Raw genomic sequence first — 11,649 nt, forward strand, 5'->3', positions numbered from 1 at the left:
GATTTAAGTAAGGAAAATAAAATAGATGAAATATTCCTTCTCATATCCTTTGCCTTCCTTGGATGTCCAAGGTTGTTTCTCCACCCATTATACAGAGCATCATTTTTATGGACAATGCCTTTGACATATGGAATGATTTAAAGGAGAGGTTCCCACAAGGAGACATGGTTCATATTTTTTATCGTTAGGAGATGATTTCTTCTTTCAAACAAGATTCTAATAATGATAAGCAGAATACTGAAGGTTCAAAGACAAAAGTGTAGTCTCAACAAATTGGTTTTACTCCTGAGTAGTATCAAACATTGTTAGCTCTTTTACAACAATCCAAATCCAATGGCAATGTATCTAATTAAGTCTCTGTTATTCCTTCCAAAATGACAACACAAACTGATAATAAATTTCTTTCTTCCTTTAGATCTTGGATTCCTGATAGTGATCTTACTGACCATATTTGTTCATCATTAACTTATTTCACTTCATATCATCAAATAAATCCTATTTATGTCAAATTACCAAATGGAAATAAAGTCATTGTCAATTATTTTGGAAGTGTTTTTCTCAATCAAAATCATGTCATAGACAATATTTTGTATACTCATTGTTTCACTTTTAATCATCTTTCTGGAGCAAAATTGATTGATAATTAATCTTATGTTCTTTCCTTTGATTCTAATGGTTGTCACATTCAGGACAATAACTTCTTGAAAATAATTGGTTCAGGTAAGATGTAAGATAGACTTTATATACTATGGATCCCATCCTATCAAAAACATCAAATCAAACCAATCAAATATGCACATATCATCAATATTGTTAATGCAGTGCTAGTGATCTAGAAACCCTTGACATTTTCGATTAGGGCATGTTTCAAAAAAATGTATTGATGTTATCATGACTAAATTTCCTTTTTTAAAATATAACAAATCTATTGTTTGTGATGTTTTCATTTTGCAAAACAAAAAAAACTTTCATTTTCTATTAGTACATATAAATCTAAAAAATGTTTTGAATTGATTCATGTAGATGTATATGGGGACCATACTCAATACCATCAATTAATGGTCATAAATATTTATTAACCATAGTTGATGACTATTTGATACAAACCACAACAACCAGCAGGTGACTAAGGACACATTAAGCACTTCACAAAAAGGTTAGTCATCTCAGTATACAAAGTCAGGCCCTACCAAACCTCGAGAGAGCATCAGTAGAAGAAGAACCAAATATAAACCAAAGTATCATAAGTTCTTCCTTTTGGTCTTCCCACAAGAGAAGTTATGTAAATAATTTGGGCTCACTTTGGGGGCTCCAAATAGAAGAATAATCTAGAGTAGGTTTACATAGCATAAATAGGAGTGTGCTTAGCAACTTGGGCTTGTGCCAAGCCCATTTTCTCTTCATGAGCACCTTAGTTGAGGAGGGGAAACCCTAGCTTCTAGAAACTAGGTCTAGGAGGCGACATTAACCTTGGTCAAACTCTAGGACTGCCCTTCTTCATTCCTTTTCTACCCTCCCCTTTTCTTGTTCTCCAAGACACTCCTCCCTATATCAAGGGTGTCTCTCCCCATGTAATGAGATATTGAAATCGAATGAAGTAAAGAAACTTTGCGTAAGTGTTTTGTGAGTCAGGATCTTATCTTAAATGCAATGCACTTTAAGTGGCGGCTCTGCACCACTTATCTTGGAGTCTCCCACCCTTCAAGTGGTGTAGCACCATCTTCCATTCTCCATAAGCTTTCTCTATCTCTTCATTTTTTTCCTTTTATTCTTTTTGCTTCTTCCTTTCGCCTTTTCCTTTTATCTTTATGTTCTTGTTTTCTTCATTTACTATTCGATCATTCCATCTTATATGTTATTAATTTTGGACCTTTGCATCATCTTCACCTTATAATTGTGTTTTCTCTTTGCCCTCTAGAAGTGAACCTTCACACTTACTTAACCACTTAGTTAAGTTCGTGCCTAGTGGGGATCTTCTTTGGGTTCTCACCTTAAATTACTAATCTCAAAAATCATAAACTAAAGAGTAACCCATAAAATGTGCAATCCTAAAATCAACTCGCATCACTATTCGAGGTATATGTGAATTTTTCTTTTAAAAAAAAAATCTGAAGTTGTCAAACTTTGGAAAATTTTGTTGTTTTTGTTCAAACTCAATTTGAGACAATAATAAAAATAATAAGAAGTGATAATGAGACTGAATTTTTCATGACTACTTTATTAGTTAATAAAGGAATAATGCATCAAACATCATGTGTCAATACTCCACAATAAAATAGAATAGTTGAAAGAAAACATGATCATATATTAAATGTAGCAAGAGATCTCATGATACAATCTCATTTACCCAAAATTGATTGGTCATATTTGTGATACATGTTGCGCATATTATAAACATGCTTCCAACACTTGTTTTAAATTATTCTTTTCTTCGTGAATTGTTTTACAAAACTGCAGCAAATTTTTATGGATTAAAGGTGTTTGGATCTTTATGTTATATTAGCACTTTGTCAACAAACAAAAGAAAATTTGATCCAAAGGCATCAAAATGTGTTTTTATTAGTTTTAAAAGGGGGACAAAATGATATGTTCTATTGAATATTCAATCAGAGAAAGTTTTGTGTCTAGGGATGTTATCTTTTATATATGTACCGCCCTGGTGGACGGGTGTGATGACGTGGCATCCTGCTACAGTGTAGGCATGTTGACAAGGCGCCAGGTTGGCAGATAGGAAGGAAGTCGGGAGGCACGTGTGATCGCCGATTGTTAAGTTGGCGTGTTCCGATTTCCAGTTTACCAGAATAGGCGATCGCCAGGTTGAAGATGAAGTCGCCAGATGTAGACTCAGGCGACCAAGCAGTCGGAGATCGCCAGAATAAGCACATCGCCAAAGACGAAGGAGAAGCAGATTATGAAGGCGGCCGGCGAGACCATAGGGAAGGTGTATGAAGGCCCTAACTCGCCAGTTTCAGTAGAGATCGCGCTCCTAAGTTAGCTATGCACTGGGCAGTACCATGCATAAGTAACTTAGCCAAAATAAGAGTAGAAGCAGCGCCAAGTCAGGGAGCCTCCAGATGATGGCACGTGTACAGTTGGATGCGAGCCACGTGTCCAAGTCTGTAACTGCCAGGAGAGAGAAAACCACCAGGTATATAAGAGTTCTTAACATACTTTCTGAGGTACGCACGTTCAGTTCATACACTTTACGCTTGCGAGTGAGAGAGGATTTGCACGGTTCTCGTTCTTAGTATTTGGTGATACCGTCACTGACTTGAGCGTCGGAGTGCGATCGGCCGCAGCGGCGCCGTATCGTTTCTTTGCAGGTTCTTGAGATAGATCCCGAGGAGGAACGGAGGTGAGAAGCGGTGCGCACGTCGATCCTTTGACGAGGCATTCTCCAGCGCTCCGGTCAACAGGCAGGATCATCAGGCGCCCACCGTGGGGCCGTGTAAAGCTTGCTCCCATCCACAGCGTGAGTTCGTGGAAGTTTTTGAGGTTTTCGGCGTGGTTGTGTGCTGGTGCAACCGCCGTTCGTAGTTTCTTTGAGTTTCGTTCGGTGAAGTTTGCGTTTTGAACCGTTCGTTTGGCTTTTCGATCGGTGGTTTCGAGTTCTTTCGTTTGTTTGGTTGATTCGCGGGGAAACGGTGTTTTTTGGTGAAGCTGTGGTTTTCTTCGAAGGTTTGCGGTGTTCTTGGGTTCTTGCGCAGTTTCTTGAGTTTTCTCCGATCGATCGCTGATTCGATCGTGGTTGAAGTGTTGTTTGCTGTATTTCTGTGGTTCGCTGAAGTTAATGAGAAAAATGAGAAGCAATCGTTCCAGTCCCGTGGCGCCTGTCGCGGCTGAAGGCGACGCCGCCATGACCATGGCGCAGATGGCAGAGATGATGCGCTCGTTGCAGGCAACTGTGGAAGCCTCGCGCGTCGAGCAGGCAAGGATACATGAGGACCTGGTTGCCTCTCGCGCCAGGAACGAGGAGCTCAGCAAGGTAACTGAGGAGCTGCGTCGAGCTCTTCAGGAGCAGCAGGGACGTTCTTCTGCTGAAGAGGTGGCACCGTCTACGCCACCTCGTGTTTTCCCAATGCCTTTTGTTCAGGCGATTACCGACACGCCTATTCCCACGAGCGTGGTTCCGGTTAAAGCTGTTTTTACCGGCGTGGAGGATCCAGAGGCTCATCTGACCACGTTCCACACGCAGATGATGCTGTCGGGAGGGTCAGACGCCGTCTACTGCAAGATGTTCGTGAGTACGCTCCAGGGAACGGCGATGGAGTGGTTTGTGAGCCTGCCTAATGGCCAAATAACCAATTTTCAACAATTCTCGAAAATCTTTGTCGAGCAGTACATTGTGAATAAGGCACCGCCGAGGGTGTCCTATGATCTGTTTGATATAAGGCAGTACCATGGGGAGTCCCTCAGAGACTACCTCAATCGCTTCGGAGCGCAGATGGTCAGATCGCCGGCCAAGGATGAAGAAATGCTGGTCTATGCCTTCAAGAAGGGCGTGCAGCCAGGGCCATTCTGCGAGGCATTGATCAGGGCTCATCCAGCGACGTTTGCTGAAGTCAGGCGACTTGCGGTGGCCCACATCGCCGACGAGAGTGAAGTCGCCGAGAAGAGAGGCAGCGTGGCTCCCGCCAGGCCACGCGCCCAGACCAGGATCCAGCCGCAGAGGGTGCTGGAAACGGCGGCGGCGGCCAGAAAAGACCAAAGGACTCGCTATCCTTACGATAGGAGAAATAAGGGAAGAAGCCAAGCGCGCCAACAGCCAGCACGCCAACAACCAGCACGCCGGGAATACAATCGCCCGCCTAAGCACAAATTCGTCATGGGACTAGCGGACCTGATCGCTATTCCTAACATATCTGCTAGGTTGAAGGCGCCTGAGAAGGTGGGCGACAAGGTGCTGGGGTCAAAGCCGGACGCCTGGTGCGAGTTCCACCAGTGTTTTGGCCACAACCTGGACTCGTGTTTGTCTTTAGGATACCAGCTCGACGATCTGGTTAAGAGCGGGTTCCTAAATGACTATCTGCTGGACAGGAGGACGGGGGGAGCATCGAGTTCCCAGCCAGCAGGTGGAGAAGCCCAGCAACACGAGATGCCAATCCACGGGGAGATCCACACCATTGCAGGGGGTTTCTCAGGTGGTGGATGCACCGCATCGCAGAGGAAAAAGTATGCGCGATCGGTGATGGCAGTGGACATGTTTGAAGATCACTCGCCGGAAGTGGACATTACGTTCACAAAGCAGGATCTTCGGGACGTTGTGCCTCATGACAACGATCCCATAGTTATTTCGTTGATAACAGCGGGGAGGAAGGTCCACCGAGTCCTGGTGGACCAAGGAAGCTCGGCAGACGTGATGTTTTGGCCGACTTTCACGCAGCTGGAATTGCCCCTTGACCAGCTAAGGCCCTATGGAGGGTGCTTATATGGGTTCGCTGGTGACCAGGTGGAGGTCAGGGGGTACATTGAGCTGAGAACCACGTTTACAGATGAGGCGGGGTCGAGGACGGAGAAAATCAAGTACCTCATCGTAAACGCCCCTTCAGCATATAACATCCTTTTGGGAAGGCCCACTCTTAACAGGATAGGCGCCATTCCATCGACTCGGCACATGAAGGTGAAGCTGCCGTCCATGGAAGGGGTGGTGATCACGATCAAGTCGGATCAGAAAGAAGCGAAAAGGTGCTATGAGAATAGCCTGAAAAACAAAAGGTCCGTGAGCTATGTAACAACCACCCCACCTCCCGGTGTGAAGCCCAGACCGCCGCTACCAGAGGAGGCCGCCGGAAGGGATGTCGATATGATAGACGCTGAGCTAGGGGAGAGAGACGCTGGCCTGGAGGAGGAAGAGGCGCGGAATCGCCCCGAGGAAGCGAGGGAACTGGGAATCGCCAAGGCGGTGATCGCCAGAGAATCCAGGCCCAAACCTGTCGAGCAGTGGCTCGAGAAGGAGATCGGAGGGAAAGTTTTCAAGCTCGGAAGATCTCTGGAGGTCGATCTCCAGGACCAGATCGCCAAGGTGATTGAGCGGCATCTGGACGCGTTTGCTTGGTCCGCTTCGGACATGCCCGGGATCGATCCCGATTTCTTGTGCCATCATCTGGCGATGGACAACATGGTGAGACCGGTGCGACAAAGGAGAAGGAAATTCAATGAAGAGAGGAGGCAGGCGATCAGGGACGAAACACAGAAACTCCTCGCTGCAGGCCACATCAGGGAAGTCCAGTACCCTGACTGGTTGGCAAATGTCGTACTGGTGAAGAAGAGGAACGGGAAATGGCGCATGTGCGTCGACTTCACCGATCTGAACAAAGCTTGCCCAAAGGATTCGTATCCTTTACCAAGCATTGATGCCCTGGTTGATAGTGCTGCAGGGTGCAAGCTGCTGAGTTTCCTGGATGCCTTCTCGGGCTATAATCAGATCAAGATGCATCCCATGGATGAAGAAAAAACAGCCTTCATGACGGAGAGGTTGTGCTACTGCTATAAGGTGATGCCGTTTGGGCTGAAGAACGCGGGGGCCACGTACTAGAGGTTGATGGATCGAGTACTTGCACCGATGCTGGGAAGGAACGTGCAAGCCTACGTCGATGACATGGTCGTGACCTCGCAGGAGAAAAGCAAGCACGTTGCAGACTTGGAAGAATTGTTCACGACGATCGCCAAGTTCAAGTTAAAGCTCAACCCGAAGAAATGCATTTTCGGCGTGGAGGCTGGAAAGTTTTTGGGTTTTCTTTTGACTGAAAGGGGGATAGAAGCTAACCCGGACAAGTGTGCCGCCATCTTGGCGATGAGAAGCCCGGCTACAGTGAAAGAAGTCCAGCAGCTGACAGGTCGGATGGCAGCCCTATCTCGCTTCGTGTCAGCGAGCGGAGAAAAGGGACATCCCTATTTCCAATGTCTGCGGCGCAATAACAAGTTCGCTTGGACGAAAGAATGCGAGGAAGCTTTTGTCAAGCTAAAAGAGTATTTGGCGAGCCCGCCGGTTCTGTGCAAACCACTGGCGGGTACCCCTCTCAGGTTGTATTTCGCTGTGACTGAGAGGGCGGTGAGTGCGGTGCTCGCCCAGGATCAAGATCAGGCTCAGAAGCCTATTTATTTTGTGAGCAAGGTGTTGCAGGGCCCAGAAACGAGATATCAGGCCCTGGAGAAGGCTGCGCTAGCTGTGGTGTTTTCGGCGAGGAGGTTGCGCCACTACTTCCACAGTTTCACAATACTGGTGATGACTGACCTGCCCATCCAGAAGGTCTTGAAGAAACCTGACGTTGCGGGAAGAATGGTGAAGTGGGCAGTGGAGTTGTCAGAGTTTGACATTAAATATGAGCCCCGAGGCCCGATCAAGGGGCAAATCTTTGCGGATTTTGTGGTCGAGCTCTCATCAGAGGCGACGCGGGTTGAAGGAGACGGTTTCCGTTGGGTACTCTCGGTGGATGGATCGTCGAACCAGCAGGGTAGCGGTGCTGGAGTCATACTGGAAGGGCCCAACGGCGTGCTGATTGAGCAATCCTTGAGGTTTGCCTTTAAAGCCAGCAACAATCAAGCAGAGTATGAGGCGTTGATCGCCGGGATTTTGCTGGCCAAGGAAATGGGAGCTAGGGTGCTGATGGCTAAGAGTGACTCGCTGCTAGTCACAGGGCAAGTAACAGGCGAGTTCCAGGCTAAAGATCCACAAATGGCGGCTTACTTGGCGTATGTGCAGGAATTGAAGAGTTCCTTTGCCTCTTTTGAAGTAGTGCATGTGCCCCGAGAGCAGAATGCCCGAGATGACTTGCTTGCTAAGCTCGCCAGCTCAGGCAAGGGGGGTAGGCAGAGGACGGTGATTCAAGAAACTCTGAAGACGCCAAGAGCATTTGTAGCAGATCACCTGGTCCTCCAGATAAGCAAGTCGACGGAGAGAACGGCGAGAAGCCATAAGTCTTTGACGCAAGAAACCCTGAGATCGCTGAGAGTTAGAGCATGTCGAGGAGAGGAGGTGGACGTGATGCAGGTCTGCGCCGCTCATGAGCCAGACACTTGGATAACACAGTACAAGCGGTGCTTGGCAGATGGCCTCCTCCCGCTAGATCCAACAGAAGCTAGGAAGGTAAAGAAAAATTCCAGCAAGTATACATTGATTGATGGTGATCTGTACAGGTTTGGGTTCACTCACCCGCTCCTAGAATGTATACACGGCGAGAAGTGCACGAGAGTTATGGCAGAGCTCCACGAAGGTATATGTGGAAGCCACGTCGGGGGTCGAGCTCTGGCCGCGAGGACTCTCCGTGCAGGCTACTATTGGCCATCTATGAGAGAAGATTGCAAGAAGTATGCCCAGTGCTGCAAACAATGCCAGCAGCACGCCGATTGGCATAAGGCACCTCCCGAGGAGTTGAAGTCGATCTATAGCCCTTGGCCGTTTCATACTTGGGGAATCGACATCCTGGGACCTTTCCCGCTGGCGATCAGGCAAATGAAGTACTTGGTGGTGGCGATTGAGTACTTCACCAAGTGGATTGAAGTAGAACCAGTGGCCCAGATCACCGCACACAAGATCGAAGGTTTTGTGTGGAAGAACATCGTGTGCCGGTTTGGAGTGCCTAAGCGCCTGGTGTCAGATAATGGGACGCAATTTGCAAGCCACCTGTTGAAGAAGCTTTGCGAAGGGGTGGGAATTCAACAAGTGTTTGCATCCGTCGAGCACCCTCAAACAAATGGCCAGGTGGAATCAGCTAATCGGGTGCTGTTGAGAGGTTTGAAGAGAAGGCTTGAGAAAGCCAAGGGAAGTTGGGCTGAGGAGGTGCCCCGTATAGTTTGGGCGTACCACACCACCGAGCAGTCAGGAACCCATGAGACCCCGTTCAGCTTGGTCTATGGGTGTGACGCCATGATTCCGGTGGAGATCCAGGAGAGCTCGCCGAGATTCCAGAACTTTGTAGAGGAAGACTCGAATGAAGAGAGAAGGCTGAACCTGGATCTGCTGGATGAAATCAGGGAAGAGGCGAGGCTGAAGGCTGAGGCGGTGAAGAGGAGGATCGAGCGAAGATACAACTCAAAGGTGATGCCAAGGCAGTTTAGAGAAGGCGATCTGGTGATGAGGAAGGCCCACCAGTACGAGATGGAGAATAAACTATCACCCAAGTGGACTGGACCGTTCAGAATAACCGAGGCGCTCGGGAACGGGGCCTACCGCTTAGAGACGCTGGAAGGAGGGGCGATTCCTCGCACCTGGAACGCCACACACCTGAAGTTGTACTATAGTTAAGAGCTTTGTAAGTAAAGACAAACACAATGTTATATTACAATGTCTCTGTTAAAACAGTTTGAAGGGGGCACTCTTTTTTCCCTAAGGAGGGTTTTTAATGAGGCTACCCAATAAAAGAAGAGTTTTCGAAGTATAAGGTGTTTACAGATTGCATGTGCGCTATTTTCAAAGGTTTTGAAGAAAGACCTTGTCATTTGTACATGATTTAAGGCAAGAAAAGATATGTCGCGTGCTTTCTAAAAGGTTTTAAGTCCTCATCGTTTTTCGGCGATTAGAGGCACCAGTTAAGTTTTAAGTCCTCATCGTTTTTCGGCGATTGGAGGCACCAGTTAAGTTTTAAAGTCCTCATCGTCTTTCGGCGATCGGAGGCACCAGATGAAAGACCTCAACGCTCTCGCGCGTCCTGAGGCAGGTTAAAGACCTCCTCGCCGTCGAGCGAGTGCAGGCGAGAAAGAGAAAAAGTCCTCCGTGTTTCTGGGAGCGAGAAGATGTAACTCCTGGGGCAACGTAGAGGCAAGTTAAAGACCTCATCGCCGACGAGCGTGTGCAGGCGAGAAAGGTCCTCAGTGCATCCAGGGAGGGAGGAGATGTACACCCTGGGCAAGTTGAGGCACCAGATAAAGTCCTTATCGCCGTTGTGCGAGCTAAGGCCAGTTAAAGACCTCCTCGCCGTCGAGCGAGTGCAGGCGAGAAAGGTCCTCAGTGCATCCAGGGGGGAGGAGATGTACACCCTGGGCAAGTTGAGGCACCGGATAAAGTCCTTATCGCCGTTGTGCGAGCTAAGGCCAGTTAAAGACCTCCTCGCCGTCGAGCGAGTGCAGGCGAGAGAAAGAAAAGGTCCTCAGTGCATCCAGGGGGGGAGGAGATGTACACCCTGGGCAAGTTGAGGCACCAAATAAAGTCCTTCTCGCCGTTGAGCGAGCTCAGGCGAGTTAAAGACCTTCTCGCTTATGTGCGAGCATAGGCAAGATAAAATCCTTCTCGTCTTGAACGAGTTCAGGTATGGCGAAGAGGGTGGAAGAAGTTTGAAAGGTGGCTAAGGTAGGTTCGGAGAGAACGCCTAGTCAGCCGGTCTTTAGCTCTGAAGTTCAGGGGGGCAAAGGAAGATCCCAAAGGGCGTTTCTGCCCCAGATAAAGAAACGATTGCCAAAGCATGAGGCTAGGAAAAGCTGGTGTTACCAAGAGGTCTTGGCGATCGGGAAAAGTTCAAACACGGCGAGAAGATTGAAAGACTTGTTTGATAAAGCAGGTCGAGTGGGACGTCGTTTGAGCCAATGATTGAGTTACAGTTCGTTGCTTGGAAAGTATTCTTATGATAAGGTTAGTGCCTCAAGAGTACAAGTTGTTTAAAGTGGTTATTGCTTAAATTTGAAGTGGTTCGAAGCAGTTACAGTCGAAAGGTTGTGTTTGCGAAATTGTTAAGTTAAACTCGACAAAGTTAAACATACAAAGAAGGTGAAAGCGCTTAAAGAAGTCAGAAGAAAGAATATCCAAGTTTTGCGATTGAGATAAGTAACTGTTCAAAACACATATGCACGAGTTTTTGTTACAAGGTATATACAAGCAAAATTATAAAGTAGCAGATGAGGTGGAATTGGTTGAGTCTTCGGCGGGAACGACCTTTCCATCTACTACTTCGTTGTTTAACGACACCATGCTGAGGTCGAGATCAGGGAATAGGCATGCGAATTGTTCCCGAGCGGCTTCGAATCCAGCAACCAGAATCTGAGCAGAGCTTAACTTAAGTTCTTCAATTTGCCCTTGAAGTTTTTCAACCTGTTTCTTGAGCTCCTTGTTCTGCTGCTCCAGCTCTTCGACCTGTTTTCGGAGTTGTTCATTGGTCTCTTGAGCATGAAGAAGGTCGTCAGCAACCTTCTTGGATTCCGTTTGGGCTTGGGTCAACTCGGCAGCCATCTTCCCTTTTTCCTTGTTTGCCTCAGCGAGATCAGCCATGGCGTCGTCCCTCGCTTTTTCTACTTGCCCAAGTAGCTTCTCGCGATCGATTGACCTTTGCTCCAGTTTTTGTACCTTATCGGCACTAGCTTGAATGTGAGCCTCCAGGTCGATCGTCTTGGCGCGAAGAGGCACGATCTTGCTTTCTAGCTCGACTTTCTCTTTGGGCAAGATCATGAATTTTGCGGCGAAGGTCAGTGGCCTCTTGGCGCGCCAATCTGAGCTCGGTGTTCATCGCGTCTTCTACTCGGGAGTGTTCCATCTCCGCGAGCGTCAGATTGGCAGACAATTTCTCCACCTCGAGCCTCATAGTGCTATTGTCGGTCTTAAGGTTGAAGAGTTCATCTTGAAGCCTCCTGGTGGAGCTCTCCACAGCCCTCGTTATGATCGATGGGATATCCTCTGCTATGTTTTTCAGTTTAGCAGTTAGAGGTTCCCACATCCTTGTGACC

This window comes from Phaseolus vulgaris, chromosome 4 (genome assembly GCF_051622355.1).
Source record: "Phaseolus vulgaris cultivar YP4 chromosome 4, ASM5162235v1, whole genome shotgun sequence".
NCBI lineage: Eukaryota > Viridiplantae > Streptophyta > Magnoliopsida > Fabales > Fabaceae > Phaseolus > Phaseolus vulgaris.